Below are 14,170 nucleotides of genomic sequence, written 5' to 3' on the forward strand. Positions count from 1 at the left end.
CCAGGCCTCCCTCCCCCACCTCCACTTCCATCTCCTCCTCCTCCTCCCCCTCCCCCAAACACCCTGGTCGTCAAGGAGAACGGGAGCGAGCCGGCGGCAGCGCGCGGGACTGCAGCTGCGGTTGGAGTGGAGCGTGAGCCCATCGGTCGCCAGGTAAGGCAGTCCGCAATGTGGGGGAGAGGTGTCGTTGATGGCCCTGTGGCATATTAAAAGCGGCGGCGATGTGGTGCCCATTCTCTAAATCAGAGTTAAACATATGACTGTAATAACATCCCACAACCCCACCCCACCTCCCACCTCTCACACATATTCAATCTTACCACCTACTCAGTGAAACGACTGTAAATTGGACGTAGGCGGGTGGATAGAGACGGAGGGTTGCATGTTGCAAAAGTTGTCAGGTATACCTTTTGTTGTGTTCGCTGTTGTTGGTAAACATGAAAGGTAATGATGCGTGCTGGTGCTAAAGACTCATTACTGTTTCCGTGGAGCGATTACTCTTCTTCTCTTCTTCCTCACCCCTCTTTATGTTTGTTTTTGGACATTGTGCTTTGGGATTTTGGTTCATTCCCTCACCCACCCCCTTTAAAACAATAATAAGGCTAAAAGCATCATTTTAATTTTCTGCTGTTCGGAAACTTGTGTTAGATATTAAATTGTTTTGTAAGCTCAGGGGTGTTGCAATCTAGAAGAGGTGATGTTTCCCTGCTGAGTCAGGCGTGTTGTGTTCGATCACATTGTCGTTCACAGACACTGTTATTACTAGATTACCTTGTAATTTCTCAATGTTCCAACTAAGTGACACTAAGGTCTGACTTATAAAGGGTAACGTTATGTTACCTTCTAAATTGTTTTACTGTATATTCCATGATTTTCATTTGTGCTTCCTTGTGTGTTTTTATGTTAAGTCTTGACATTCATACTGGTTGCAGCAATCATCTTTGACCTATAATAATTGGTGCTTTAAATCATTTTGGCTGATGCCACAATTTCTCTGAGATTTGAGAGTCTAAATGGGGCTGCTTCACATTGCCTGTTACTTGTATGGTCTGTCTGTTTTATGCCAGTGTGGTCTGGGGTGGAGCCCACAATCCTGCATTTTTCATTACACAGCTGTGGACCTTTTAGACCTTTGCAATCAGATTATCTTGATATCATTTTCTTTCCCTGAAATGACTTGAGTACAGCAAAAGATCAAAGATTGGTTCAAGTGGTCACCATAACCTGTCAACTGCTGGTATTCCAAAATATGGAATAGATAGATGATCCTTCCTTAGCTGGAGGTGGGAAAACAAAATAATGCAGTTAATTTGATTTTAAAAATTGTACACAGTTGGAATACTGGACAGTTAGATCGTGCATGTATGCATCCAGGTCTTGAATAATACCTAGAACCAGCCTCTCCATGAAGTACTAAATTGGTTGACTACCCTAGGCAATGCTGACTCCAGAGCATACAGATTTAAAGTTCAAATAGCAGCAAATAATGAGAAATTTAGGAAGCATACATGAAGTAAACCAAATCATGGACTAGATTATTGGTTGGGGGGGGTAGGCTGAGGAAGAAGAGATTTTACTGATTAGTGTTTGGACTTGAGGCTGTTTCTGAATTTGAACATTGAATGGGGAAAGCACAGAATCAGGCCCTTGGCCCACCATGTCTGTGCTGATCGTGATAGAATTCTAAACTAATCTGCTGTACCTGCACAATTATCCTTTGTATTCTTTGCTTGTTCTCGTCTGTCTAAATGCATCTTGAACATTGGTATTGCATCTGCCTCTACTATCTCCTTGGCAATGTTTTCTAGGTACCTTCCACCCTCTGTGGCTTTTTTTAACAAAAACTTGTCTCTCATATCTTCTCTAAACTTTTCTCTCACCATAAACGTATGTCCCATAGTATTTGACATTTCTACCTTGGGGGGGAAAAAGACAACTATCCACTCTGTTTATGCCTCTGTCAATTTTATAAACTTGTGTCAGGTTACCCCTCGGCCTGTGATGCTTTAGTAAAAACAAACCAAGTTTATCTGACATCTCCTTATTGTTAATACACTCCAAACTAGGCAACATCTTGGTAAACCTCTTTTGCATCATCTCTAAAGCCTCCACTTCCTTCCTACAGTGTGGTGACCAAAACTGCACACACTAGTCCGAATATGGCCTAACTAAGGTTTTATACTCAGTGCCCTGACCAATAAAGGCAAGCATGCCATGTACTTTCTTTACTACCTTCTCAACTTGTGTTGCCACTTTCAGGGAGCTATAGACTTACACCACAAGATTCCTTTCCATGTTTTCGCTTGGTTTTGAGCTCACAAAATGCATCACCTGAACTTGTCCAGATTAAACTCCATCTGCCATTTCTCTGCCCAAGTTTACAAATAATCTGTATTCTGCAGTTTCATTTGACAACCGTCCTCACTATCCATAACTCCAACAATTTTTGTGTTCACTGTAAACATACTATTCAGGCCACCTACATTTGAGTATATGTTACAAACAATAGAGGTTCAGCACTAATCATTCCACTGGTCACAGATCTCCAACTGGGGGGAAAAAAAACCTTTCACAACTACTGTCTGCCTCTATTACCAAGTTTTGTATCCAACTTACCAACTCGTCATGGATCCCATGTGACTTAATCTCTGGAAGTAGCCTACCCTGAGGCACCTTGTCGATTGATTTAGTAAAATCCATGTAGGCAACACCCCCAGCTCTGTCTTAATCAAATATCTTCGTCACTTCCTCAAAAAACTCAATTAAGTTTGTGAGATAAGACTATCTCTGCAGAAAGCCATGTTGATTAGTTTCAATAATTCCATTCTAATCCAAAAGCAATTAAATTCTGACCCTAATTATCTTCTCCAATGATTTTTCATTCTCAAAGAAATGAATAACGTTGACCATTCTCCAGTCTTCTGTGACTTCACTTGTGGCTAAAAGTTATACAAAGATCTCTGTCAAGGCCCGAGCAATATCCCCACTTGCTTTTTCAGTACCTTGGGATGGATTGCATGAAACCCCAGAGACTTACCTACTTTAATGTTTTCCAAGACACTCAACACTGACATATACTACTGACATTCTTTGAATGGTTTATACTGCCAACTAATCTTTGCATTCTGGAGAAATTGAAGAGTTTTCTTTAATGAAATCTGAAGTTAGACCTGGAGATATTACCTTTTGACTTCCTCATGCATTTCAGCAAAGACTTCAAAACGTTAAGGAGCCATGATGCAATTTTGCTTTGTGTCACTGGTTATTGTAAATGTAATAGAAAATGGTCGCAGAAATATTTGTGCCCTGCCATGTCATCGTGAAATAGGCACAGAATTCTGACAAACTTGTTCCAGCATCCTACCCTAGAGTGCAAATTCTGTGGAGCTCATGTTCAGGTTAAGGAAGTGTTCAAGCTAAATTGTGTTGCAGTTGCCTTATTAATGATTCGTGCTTTCTCATCACCTGTTAAGGTCAGAAAAAAGGTTGTTGTTGTTGTGGGTGGGCAATACATACTTTTCCAAAAACAGTGAAACATCAGATTGTGCCTCATAGGTAAAATTTGCAGCTCATCCTGTGGAATTTCCCTGTGGACTACAGGGTCTCGCCCAGTCTACAGCTAAGTAAACCAGGTCCCTTTTTTGGCTGGCATCCCAGCCACCCAACTAAAAACTGTTGAGCCTCTTATTTCCTTCGAAGGGGTCTGAAGCCTATCAAAGAAACTTTTCTTAAATTAGTTTACAAAGACGAGCTCAAGAAACCTGGAGTAAGACTTAATTTGATGGACCAAATACCTGCTGTTGAATGATTTGCAACCAACTTGCTTGCCTAGTTTTTCTTGTATAAGTTTAAAAGTAGGCACCGATCAGTTTGGGGGTGGGGGGATAAAATGAAAATTGATAGTTTAGCTAAATGTAATTTCCAACTGTATTGAGCTCCTTCCTCAACCTCTGTGAGGTGATCATTATCCTTTTCTTCGGAATAAACTTTTTATTCAAATTTATTTGGGTTCCAAGTATTGCTTTGCATAACATTTTATTCTGCCTTATTGAAACAAAGAAACTAGTTCTGGGGAGCCCACAAAGGTTCAATTCCAGTGCCTTTAGCAATGCACTTGAAAAGAAGACCAAATTGAGCATAAAAATTTTCTAAACAGAAACAAAATTTCAGCAGATGGAGCTTGAGATTACACGATGCATAAACTAAATTGATCTGATTCAGTGCTGCTATGTTTCAATTCTTTGTCAATCCTGATGAAAAGTGGATATAAAGTGGGACTCTGTTTGAGCTTTGTCATTTCTTTCATGTTTGACTAGCTATTTAATATTCTGATTGGGATTGCATGCACAGAATGGTCATTTTAGGAGAGTTGGCAAGGCGCAATAGCAATGAGTCATTGCAGATTGTTAGCTAGTGCAGACTCTCGCTCTCGCATTAGTCAGGTGCGAGAGAACCCTGCCTTGACAGAAGAAAGAACTTTCAAGCTTGCAGGGCTAAAAGACCATTACAAGAGTGCCAGTTTTGCAGGAGAATGAACTTATTCTAAATTTTATTTTAATGCTTTTCGCAGAGTTAGTAGGAACTGCTGATGCTGGAGTCTGAGATAACAAGGTGTAGAGCTGGATGAGCATGGCAGGCCAGGCAGCTTCAGAGGAACAGGAAAGCTGATGTTTTGGGTCTGGACCCTTCTTCAGAAATGAGGGAGGGGAAGGGGGCTCCTGAAATAAATAGAGAGGGGAAGGTGATGATAGAAGGTGGACAGAGGAACAGGTAGGGGGAGGAAAGACTGACAGGTCAAGGAGGCGGGGATGATGCCAGTAAAGGTGAGTGTAGGTAGGGAGTTGGGCTGGGGGTTGGTCAGTGACAGAGGGAGGAGTGGATAGGTGGGAGAAAAGTTGGACAAGTCAAGGAGTTCTGGATGAGACGGGCTGATCTTGAGATGAGGTCGGGGTGGGGAGATTTTGATGCTTGTGAAGTCCACATTGAGATGCAGGGTTCCCAAGTGGAACGTGAAGTGCAGTTCTTTCAGCCTTTGGGTGGCATTGTTGTGGCACTGGAGGAAGCCCAGGATGGATGTCATCCAAGGAGAGGGAGGGGTAGTTGAAGTGGTTTGTAACAGGGAGGTGTTATCGTTTGTCACGAATAGAGCGTAGGTGTTCCACAGGTGGTCTCCAAGCCTCTGCTTGGTTTGCCGAATGTAGAGGAGGCCGGCTCGGGAACAGCGGATACGGTATACCACGTTAAACAGATGTTCACCCACACATCTGCTAATGTGGAAAGCTTTCTTGGGATGGAGGTGAGGAGGTAGGTGTAGGGGCAGGTGTAGCACTTCCTGTGGTTGCAGGGAAAGTTGCCAGAGGTGGTGGCCGAGTGGGGGAGTGTGGAGAGGACAAGGGAGTCACGGAGAGAGCGGTCCCTCCGGAAGGCAGAGAAGGGTGGGGAGGGAAATATACCCTTGGTAGTGGGGTCAGATTACAGGTGGTAGAAGTTGCGGAGAATTATGCGTTGAATCCGGATGTTTTTGGAGTGATGCGTGAGGACAAATGGAATTCTGCCTTTGCTGTTGTTATTGCGGGCAGGGCTGATGTGTGGGAAATGTGAGAGATGCGGTCGAGGGTGTTTTCAACCACTGTAGAGGGGAAATTGTGGTCCTCCTACCAACACCACCGCGCCACCCCCCCCCCCCCCCCAAACCCCCTACCGACACTCACCTTTACTGCCATCCTTCTCGCCTCCTTGACTTGTTCGTCTTTGCTCCACCTATCTGCTCCTCTATCTACCTTCTTTCATGACTTCTTTTTCCCCCCCCCCCATTTATTTCAGAGCCCCCTTCCCCATTTCTGAAGAAAGGTCCAACCCAAAACGTCAGCTTTCCTGCTCCTCTGCTGCCGAGTCTGCTGTGTTCGTCCAGTTGTACACCTTGTTAGCTGTTTAAGTTGCAGTTATGTTTGGGACTGACACAAGCAGCACAACAGAAGCCTTGAAACATACTTTTAAATTCTCTGGCCTTCATTGTGGTTGTGTGGCCTAGAAACTGTTCATTATCTGAACTCCCCATTGTGGAGCTTTAATTTAAGTAGGTCATATTAGATTTCTATCTTAGTATCTAGAGCAAATACAACTCACCGTCTTCAGAATTCTGCACAGATTACATTTGTAATCTGTTAAGGGGAAACATTGTGGTGACAATTCAATATTTATTGTCAATTTTAATCTGAATTCATATATCATCTATCCATTGTTTAATTGATGCAAGTTGAGGAATATGTTCATATACTAAAGTTTTTGGGCAAGTTGCACTTGTATTAGTAGTGATATGTTGCTTAGTTGAAGCAATTTGTCTTGGTTGCTCAAATGGATTTGAAAATCAAAGGTGCCTTTTTAGAGTAACAAAAATATGATTAGTCTACTTGATTTCAAGTTGTCAGATTATTTACCCTTCCAATAAGAAGAGATTGACCAAGTGTTTTGAATTGATACTGAGCCATGGGGGTATTACCATCTGAGGAGGGGTTGTTGTTGAGGTTTAAAAGTTTGAGGGGAGACTTTCTATTGAAACAATCAAGATTCCTAGGAGAATTTACAGGATAGATGCGGAGGGATTGTTTACTCTTATGAAAGAGTCTAGGAACAGAGGACGTGATCTCAGTAAGAGTCGCCCATTTAAGGTGGAGGTGTGGGTGGTCAATTCGTTTCTGCGGAAGGCTTTTGAGATCATTAAGTACATTCAAGGCTGAGTTATAAAGAGTTTTAACTGGTAAAGGGATCAAGGGTTATGGGAATCATCTATATTGCTGTGGGTCTGGAGTCACACGTAGGCCTGACCAGCTAAAGATAGTAAATTTCTTTTCCCTAAGGACATTAGTAAACTGAATGGGTTTTCCTGGTAATAAGTAATGGCATGAGACTTGCATCCCAGAATGTTATTGAATTCAAACATCTACTGGGATTTTAATGTGCGTTCCCAGACATTATCTGGGTTTCTGAATTAATAGGCCAGTAATAATGCCACTGGACCATTTCCCTCTCCTAAGAAAGGGGGTCCTTCAACAAAACAAGATTGGAAACCACTTGTCAAGAAAAGCGAAGGCTGAATGTTGTCTTAATGGATGTCTTTAAAACTATTAAAAGGTTTGAAAGGGTAGATACAGATACAGTGTTCCTGTTTACTGGGGATCCAAAACTCGGATGTTATGTGCTCAGGGGAAGCATTTTTTTTAAGTCGATCTTGAATGTGAAATGTACTATAATAGAGCTGTGCGGTTGAGCTGAAGAAGAAGGCTTTTATGAAGAAGAGAGGACGAGGAGGATATTTTGTTCAGATTAGACGAAGTAGAATGGGAAGAGATTAATTGCAAAAATAAAACATTGCAAAAGTTTCAGTCTAAAGTAGTCTTGTTTCTGTGCTGCATGAATTTTCTTTCATGCCCCATTGTAAAATACTTGCTAATTTTTTTTAAGTTTGGTTTTGAGAAGAAGCTTTATAAAATCCACTTCCGCCCCCTGGTTTGAAACACACAACTGTAGAAAATTAGAATAGGAGCAGACCTTTAGCCTTTCGAGTAAGCTGTTGCCATTCATGATCATCCAACTGAATAGCTTGTTTCTGTGTTTCTCCCTCTTTTTGATCCCTTCAGCCCAAAGTGTCAGATCCTTATTGAAATCACAATCTTTTTGACCTTGACTGCTTTCTGTAGTAGTGAATTCCACAGGCTCACCACGAACTGGTTGAAGAAATTTCTCCTCATCTCAGTCCTAATTAGTTTACCTCATATCCTTAAATTGTGATCCTGGTTCTGGACTTGCCTATTATCGGGAACGTTCTTCCTACATCTAACCTGTTCAGTCTTATTAACATTTTATAGGTTTCTATCAAATCCCTCCTCATTCTTCTGAGCGCCCAACAAATGTAATCTTAATCGATTCAATCTCTTCTTTTGTGTCAGTCCTGCCATTTGAGGAATCAGCCTGGTAAACCTTTCCTGCACTTCCTCTATAACAAGAACATCCTTCCTCAGAGGAAATCAAAAATATACATGTTATTCCAGATATGGTCACACCAATGTCGTGTAATAGTTATAGTAAGACATCCCTGCTCCCGTTTTCAAACTTCCTTGTTATGAAGACCATCATAAATTTACTGCCTTCACCATCTGTTCACCTGTATTCTTAGCTTTAGCAATTGTTTGTCGAAGGTACCTAGGCCTTATTGCAACCTACCCCCCCCACCTCCTAAATTATAGTAATTCACATAATCTGCCTTCCTGTCTTTTCTACAAAAGTGGATAACCTCACATTAATTCCACATTTTACTGCATCTGCCATGCATTTGCCACTAGCTCAACTTGTCCAAATGACTCTGAATCATCTCTGCATCCTCCTCCACAGCATAGCCTCCCACACAGCTTTGTGGCATCTGTAAATTTGGAGACATTACGTTTAGCTTTCTCATCCAAATCATTAATTTATATTTGGAATAGCGTTGATCCCTGCAGTACCCCACCAGTCACTGTCTGCTAGGAAAAGAAAACACTTATTCCTACTCCTTATTTCCAGTCTGTCAACCACTTTTCAGTTCATTTTGGTACAATTTCCCTAATGCCATGTTAAAATTAAAGTATTGGAAAATTCTCGGGATTTTGTCAATGGCCTTCTGAAAGTCAATAAACTATATTCACTGAGATAACAAGATGTACAGCAGGCCAAGCAGCATCAGAGGACCAGGAAAGCTGACATTTCGGGCTTAGACATCTCCACCTCCACATCTTTAGCAGGTAGTTCCTCAAAGAATTTCATTTGTCAAGAATGATTTCTCTTTCATAAATCCATGCTGACTCTGTCCGTTGTTTTCTAAGTGTGCTGCGACTAATTCTTTTGTAATTGACTTTAGTATTTTCTCCACTACTGATCTCAGGCTGACTGGTCTGCAATTTCCACTTTTCTTTCTACCTTCCTTCTTAAATGGAGGGATTAAATCAACAACGCTCCAACATATAGGAACCATTCTAGAGCCTGTAGAATCTTAGAAGCTGACCACCAAGACATACACTATTTCTAGGGCCACACTCTTAAGTACTGTGGAATGTAGATTACATTTACATGGAGATTTATCAGCCTTCAGTTCCATTGTTACGAATGCAGTCCCATGTATGCTGCCCCTTTTAAGACAGGAGGGTTAGGTCGATGTCAGGGAAGGATGGTACATACTGGGGAGCAAGCTGAGAGCCGTAGTCGTGAGGGGTCTCCGGCCACAGCCAATGGGTGAAGAGCGGAATACTCACCTGGGAGCTTCCCAAAGTTGATGTGGAGAGCAGTTGCAAGGAGATTCAGGCTGTGGGTGATGTCACAGAAGTAAGGTATGCTAACACGTTCATTGAGGGTGCGTCCAGTGTAGACAGCGTTTGCCAAGGGGACTCCGGCTGAGAACATCTACTAGACCCAAGTGATGGGACAAATTCCAGCTGGCAAGAGAACAAAACTGCGGACCAGTTTGGAGTGGTGGTATCATTTGATGAAAAAACAGAAAGTTGGATTCTTTTCAGTGAATTTTGTTAAATGTTTATTTAAAGGCAAACAAAGTGTCTAAAGATACGGAGTTCTCAATTGTTCTTGATTATCATTTGCGAGTGAGACCTTTTCAGGAGTCTGAAACGAGAGAAACCCGTGCAGAAGACACATGAACTATGCAAAGTGTTAGGAAGGAATTTTGCATCAAAGTCACTGGACCAGAAACTTTGTGTTTCTAAACTGGTACAGCACAAAGAGTCCATAGCTGCCTTAGAGTTTGTCAATATTGTGAATTCACATGATCATGCAGGACTGTTCGGATTGTGGCCTCCAACACAGTCATCTAAAGGAAGCTACTGACAAGGAGAGACTTTAATATTAAAAGCTGCTTTCAACATTGCTACCTTGATGGAGTTGGTTGCCAGCAAAGCAACACAATTGTGTGACAACACCCAGGTGTATAAAGTAGCAGAAAATCAGCAGATTTTCTGCCAACAGAGAATGCTGCAGATGTGGCCATGAAGAATCAGTGTGTTGGATTCCAGAAGCCCAGTGCTGCAGATGTAAGTGAGTAGGACATATTGCCTGAAATTGCCAGGTATAATTCGCACAAGCAAAGGGATTTCTGAAAGGTGAGAATTCAGAAGACAAAGGCATAAGGAACATGCTGCAAGTCAGGTAGTCGACAAGGAGTCAGCTAGATCTACAGGGAAAGCAGAAGGCCTAGAATTGGCAGAGCTTAGGTTAAATTTCCTGTTGGTACAGGGTGAAGCTGAGAGTTTCTAGTTTCTTCAGAAATTGGAGGGGAAGATAGTAGAGATGGATGTGGGTATGGGTGCAACACTATCTCTCATTCCCCAAGTTAAAGGCATTTGTCATTGCCTACCAAGATTACATAACAGACACTTGTAACAAATTGTGCTACTGAAGGGCTACATACTGATAAAGCTAAGGGACCAGTGTACCGAATTGCTTCTGTACATAGTGAAAGACATGCAGTATTTGGATGCTCCTGATTATGGTATATAAAGTTAAATTGGGCATGGTTAATAGGCTGGTGGACTCAAACAGTTTTGTAAGGGATTTTGGATAGGTATAAAGATGTCTTCAAAGGAACCTTGAGGAAGTGAAAGGAGTAGAAATTAAACTTTGGTTGAGGGGGGAGGCTTGCCCAAGGAGCCTCAAGGTGTGTGCAGTACTGTGTGCCATCCACCCTGAAGTGGAGGTGGAACTGGAGCAGCTTGTGAACTTGGGAACGTTGGAACCAGTAATCAACATTGACTGGGCCACCCAGTTGTTCCAGTCGAAGAAACAGATGGTACAGTGGGGATTTGTGGTGACTTCAAGGTCACAAACAACCCAGCCCTGTGTGCGTTGATCAATACCTAATTCCATTCATTGAGGACCTGTTGAGTGAACTGGCTGGGGGAAAAGTGATTCTCAAATGGATCTGTTTCAGGCTTACAGATGGAGGTCGCGAAGGAGTCTCACCCACTGCTGCTGATAAAGACATATGAGGAACTGTTCTGCTTCCAGCGTCTTGCTTTTAATGTTACATCAGTTGCAGCTTCATGCCAGAGGGCCACTGACCAAATTTTGAGTGAATTGCCATGTGTCAAATGTTATCTGGATCATATTTCGTTTGCTGGAACCTCCAAATGAGACCATCTGAAAAACCTAGAAGAAAATCTTAAGGTTGCAGGAGCACAGTCCATAACTTAAAAAAAGGGAGAGTACACTAGAGTACCTGGACTATGTAATTAATTCCAAGGGAATATACAAAGCACCCAAGATGGAGATTACTAAGAAGATTCCTAGACCAGAGAATGATCCTCAACTGAGATGATTCTTGGGGCTTGTAAATTATTATGACTAGTTCATATCTAATCTGGCAACCATTGCCAAAAACTACTGTTGGTTTCTGGGAAAAGAACAGCAGTGGAAATGCACCTAGAAATGTGAGGTGAAGCAAGCCATCAAAAAAAAAAGCCAGACGTGTTGACTCACTTCAACCTGAAGTTGGCATACAGTGCCTTGCTTTATGGGGTGGCATCATACTGTTATACATCTTGCCCAGATTAGGCGTGGGATGCTACCTTGAGTGACTCAGTCGTGAGCCTCATGGTGGATTTAGTCCCGAGAAGGACTAAATAATTCTGGGCAATTTTTTTCTATGACCTTGCCTCCAGGATTTGGGAATTGCTTCTATCAAATGGGTATTTAGTATGGAGAATGAGAATTATCCCTTCCCTCTTGAGAAAAGGTGCTCAAACAAGAACACCCTGGCATGGAGCAAATGAAAATAAACTAGCCAGGAGCTACTTCTGATGGCTGGAGGTAGACTCCTTGCTTTCTTCTCAGTTTGGATCATGTAAATCCTGTGCTTAAGCAAGGAATGTGCTACTGTTGTCACTCCATCTGTGGGAATAGCCTCAATCATCATGGCAGTGGATTCATGTCAGTTTTTTTTAAGGGGCCAACAGAGTGATAAATGTTACTAATAATTGTGGATGCTCAAAGGCAAAGTTCCTCAGACTGTTGAGTTTGTCTTGATGGGACTAGGGACCAGTAGTGTTGACTGAGCCAGGGGTGGCTGTGCCTAAGGATGAAACAACATCGGTATCACAAGGCATCAGTAGCCAGAGGTACATATTTGTGAAACAGCAGGAGCTTCTGGAAGCCTGACAGTCTTTTGAGGGATTGTTACTCCCCTAACCCTCACCCACCGAGAGAGTGATCATGTCAGTGTAGACAACATTAGAGTTGTCTTTTTCCACTGGCTTTTCATTTTGTATAAATGTTCCTGACTACGTGCACATTAGCTACAACGCTTGTATAATAATTATGATTAAGGGGGCACGTGTGTGTGCGAGCTAGGGGAAGCAGTCTACGACTGATCGTGGAGCTGAGAGGACACAAAATAAAGTACTCCCTGTTCCAGTGGACCCTCCACCTACCTTCCATTGTAGTGACCCACAAGCGTAAAGCCAGTCAATTTCCTGACTAAGATAATGATTTTCCTTCAGTTCACCTCTGTCTCTAAACCCAGTGTTCCTCAACTTTTCTGGTGTGTTATTGTGTTCTCTTTTGTGAATGCAGAAAAAAAATATATTTAGTTGGCCGTGGATAGCACAGCATGGAGCTGAAGGAGCACAGCAGGCCAGGCAGCATCAGAGGAGCAGGAAAGTTGATGCTTCAGGTCAGGACCCTTCTTCAGAAATGCCATTTCTTTTCTTCATTTCTTTGTTATCTCTGACTCCAGCATTGGCAGTTCTTACTATCTTTATTTATTTGGCCAGACATTTCTTGGTTCCCTGTTATATATTCTTGGTTTTTGACTGTAGGGGACCCGCATTTGTTTTCACCAATTTTTTTTTTCTTCATATATCTATAGAAACTTTTACAGTCAGTTTTTATATTCTCTGCAAGCTGACAGTCATTCTCACCCTTCCCTTAATCAATCAATTTGCTGAATTCTAAACTGCCCCCACTGCACAGGTTTGTTTTTTTTATTTTCTGTTCAATTTGCATGCCTATACCTGGATCTGATGCTTTTTTAAAATTTCCTTTAGTAAGCCATGGTTTGGCCACCTTTTTCACATTTTACTTTTATGCCAGATAGTAATGAATGATCATTGCAGTTCGCCCATGTGCTCTGAATGTCTGTTTGCCATTGCCTTGCTGACCAAATAAGTTTCTGATTTTAAATTGGATAGTGTATGGTGTTACATAGTAGTTCCAGAATAGAATGAGGCCACTTGTCCTGCCAGGTTCATGTTGGTGTAAATCTAGTGCAGGAGACTGCTCCCACCCCTTTTCATTGAACTCATTCAACATTACTCTTCTGGTATTTGCCTAGCAGATCACCATCAATAAATCTTTACTAATTGCCGCAAAAGAATAGCCGAGCCAGATTTGTTACCTAATTGGCACGTTTCTTTCCTCTTGGTGATTTATTCCAGGATTAGTTTAAAAAAAATTCAGTTTTGGTTTTTGAAGATGCCTATTCTTGTGACACGACAAGCATTGAATACTGTAGTTTTTGCTTTGGAGAAAGCATTTTCTATTATTATGTGCTAGGACACAAGCATACCCAGCGGATTAATCAAATAAATGAACGTTGCGTTGCAGGTTGTAAAGATTAACAGAACCAGTGAGGATTGGGAGGACCCTTGTTTATATGCCAGGCAATATGCTGTGGACACATTTCTGACATTGGTAATGTGCTATGATGATATTCAACAATTAAACTAACCCCAGGGAAAATACTTACTTTGTATTGGATATTTATAGAAGTAAATGTCTTTGTGAAAAGACAACACAATCTTTACAGTAAGACTACTCTTGTGCCTGCTGACAAACTTCCTTATGCTACACTACTGACTCATGGCACAAAACTAAAATGCTTTGCTGTTTGGTGTCAGCATCAGTGAATGTGCTATCTGTCTCCATGGCAACCACTTTGCATGCTTGCACAGTCACTTCAGGACATGTGTAACTGAAACTTACATTGAAGCTATATGTTTAACAAAGACCTGACTGATAAAACAAGGAGGACAACCCCTGTTAAGGTTGTATGTCATGCTATAATGCCACATCCAATTTTTGACTCGACTTCTATGTCTTTCCTGCCACCCTGAGGCCTTTTGCAAAATGTCACAGT

The 14,170-nt window shown here is 41.9% G+C and overlaps 1 protein-coding gene across 12 annotated transcripts in view; it reads left to right on the forward strand.

Annotated features, from left to right (window-relative positions):
* Positions 1-14,170, forward strand: part of sipa1l1 (signal-induced proliferation-associated 1 like 1) — a 323,672-nt gene that overhangs the window by 2,012 nt on the left and 307,490 nt on the right. The window contains exon 1 of one of the 12 annotated variants that reach the window (XM_059649286.1): positions 93-153. The exons of 9 other annotated variants lie outside the window; for them this stretch is intronic. The gene's annotated coding sequence lies outside the window, so the exon portion shown is untranslated. Of the gene's footprint in view, positions 1-92; positions 154-14,170 lie in introns of those variants that run through there. 2 more of the 12 variants (XM_059649284.1, XM_059649285.1) reach the window with 2 other exon arrangements.

The sequence above is a fragment of the Stegostoma tigrinum genome, chromosome 10, assembly GCF_030684315.1.
Source record: "Stegostoma tigrinum isolate sSteTig4 chromosome 10, sSteTig4.hap1, whole genome shotgun sequence".
Classification (NCBI taxonomy): Eukaryota; Metazoa; Chordata; class Chondrichthyes; order Orectolobiformes; family Stegostomatidae; genus Stegostoma; species Stegostoma tigrinum.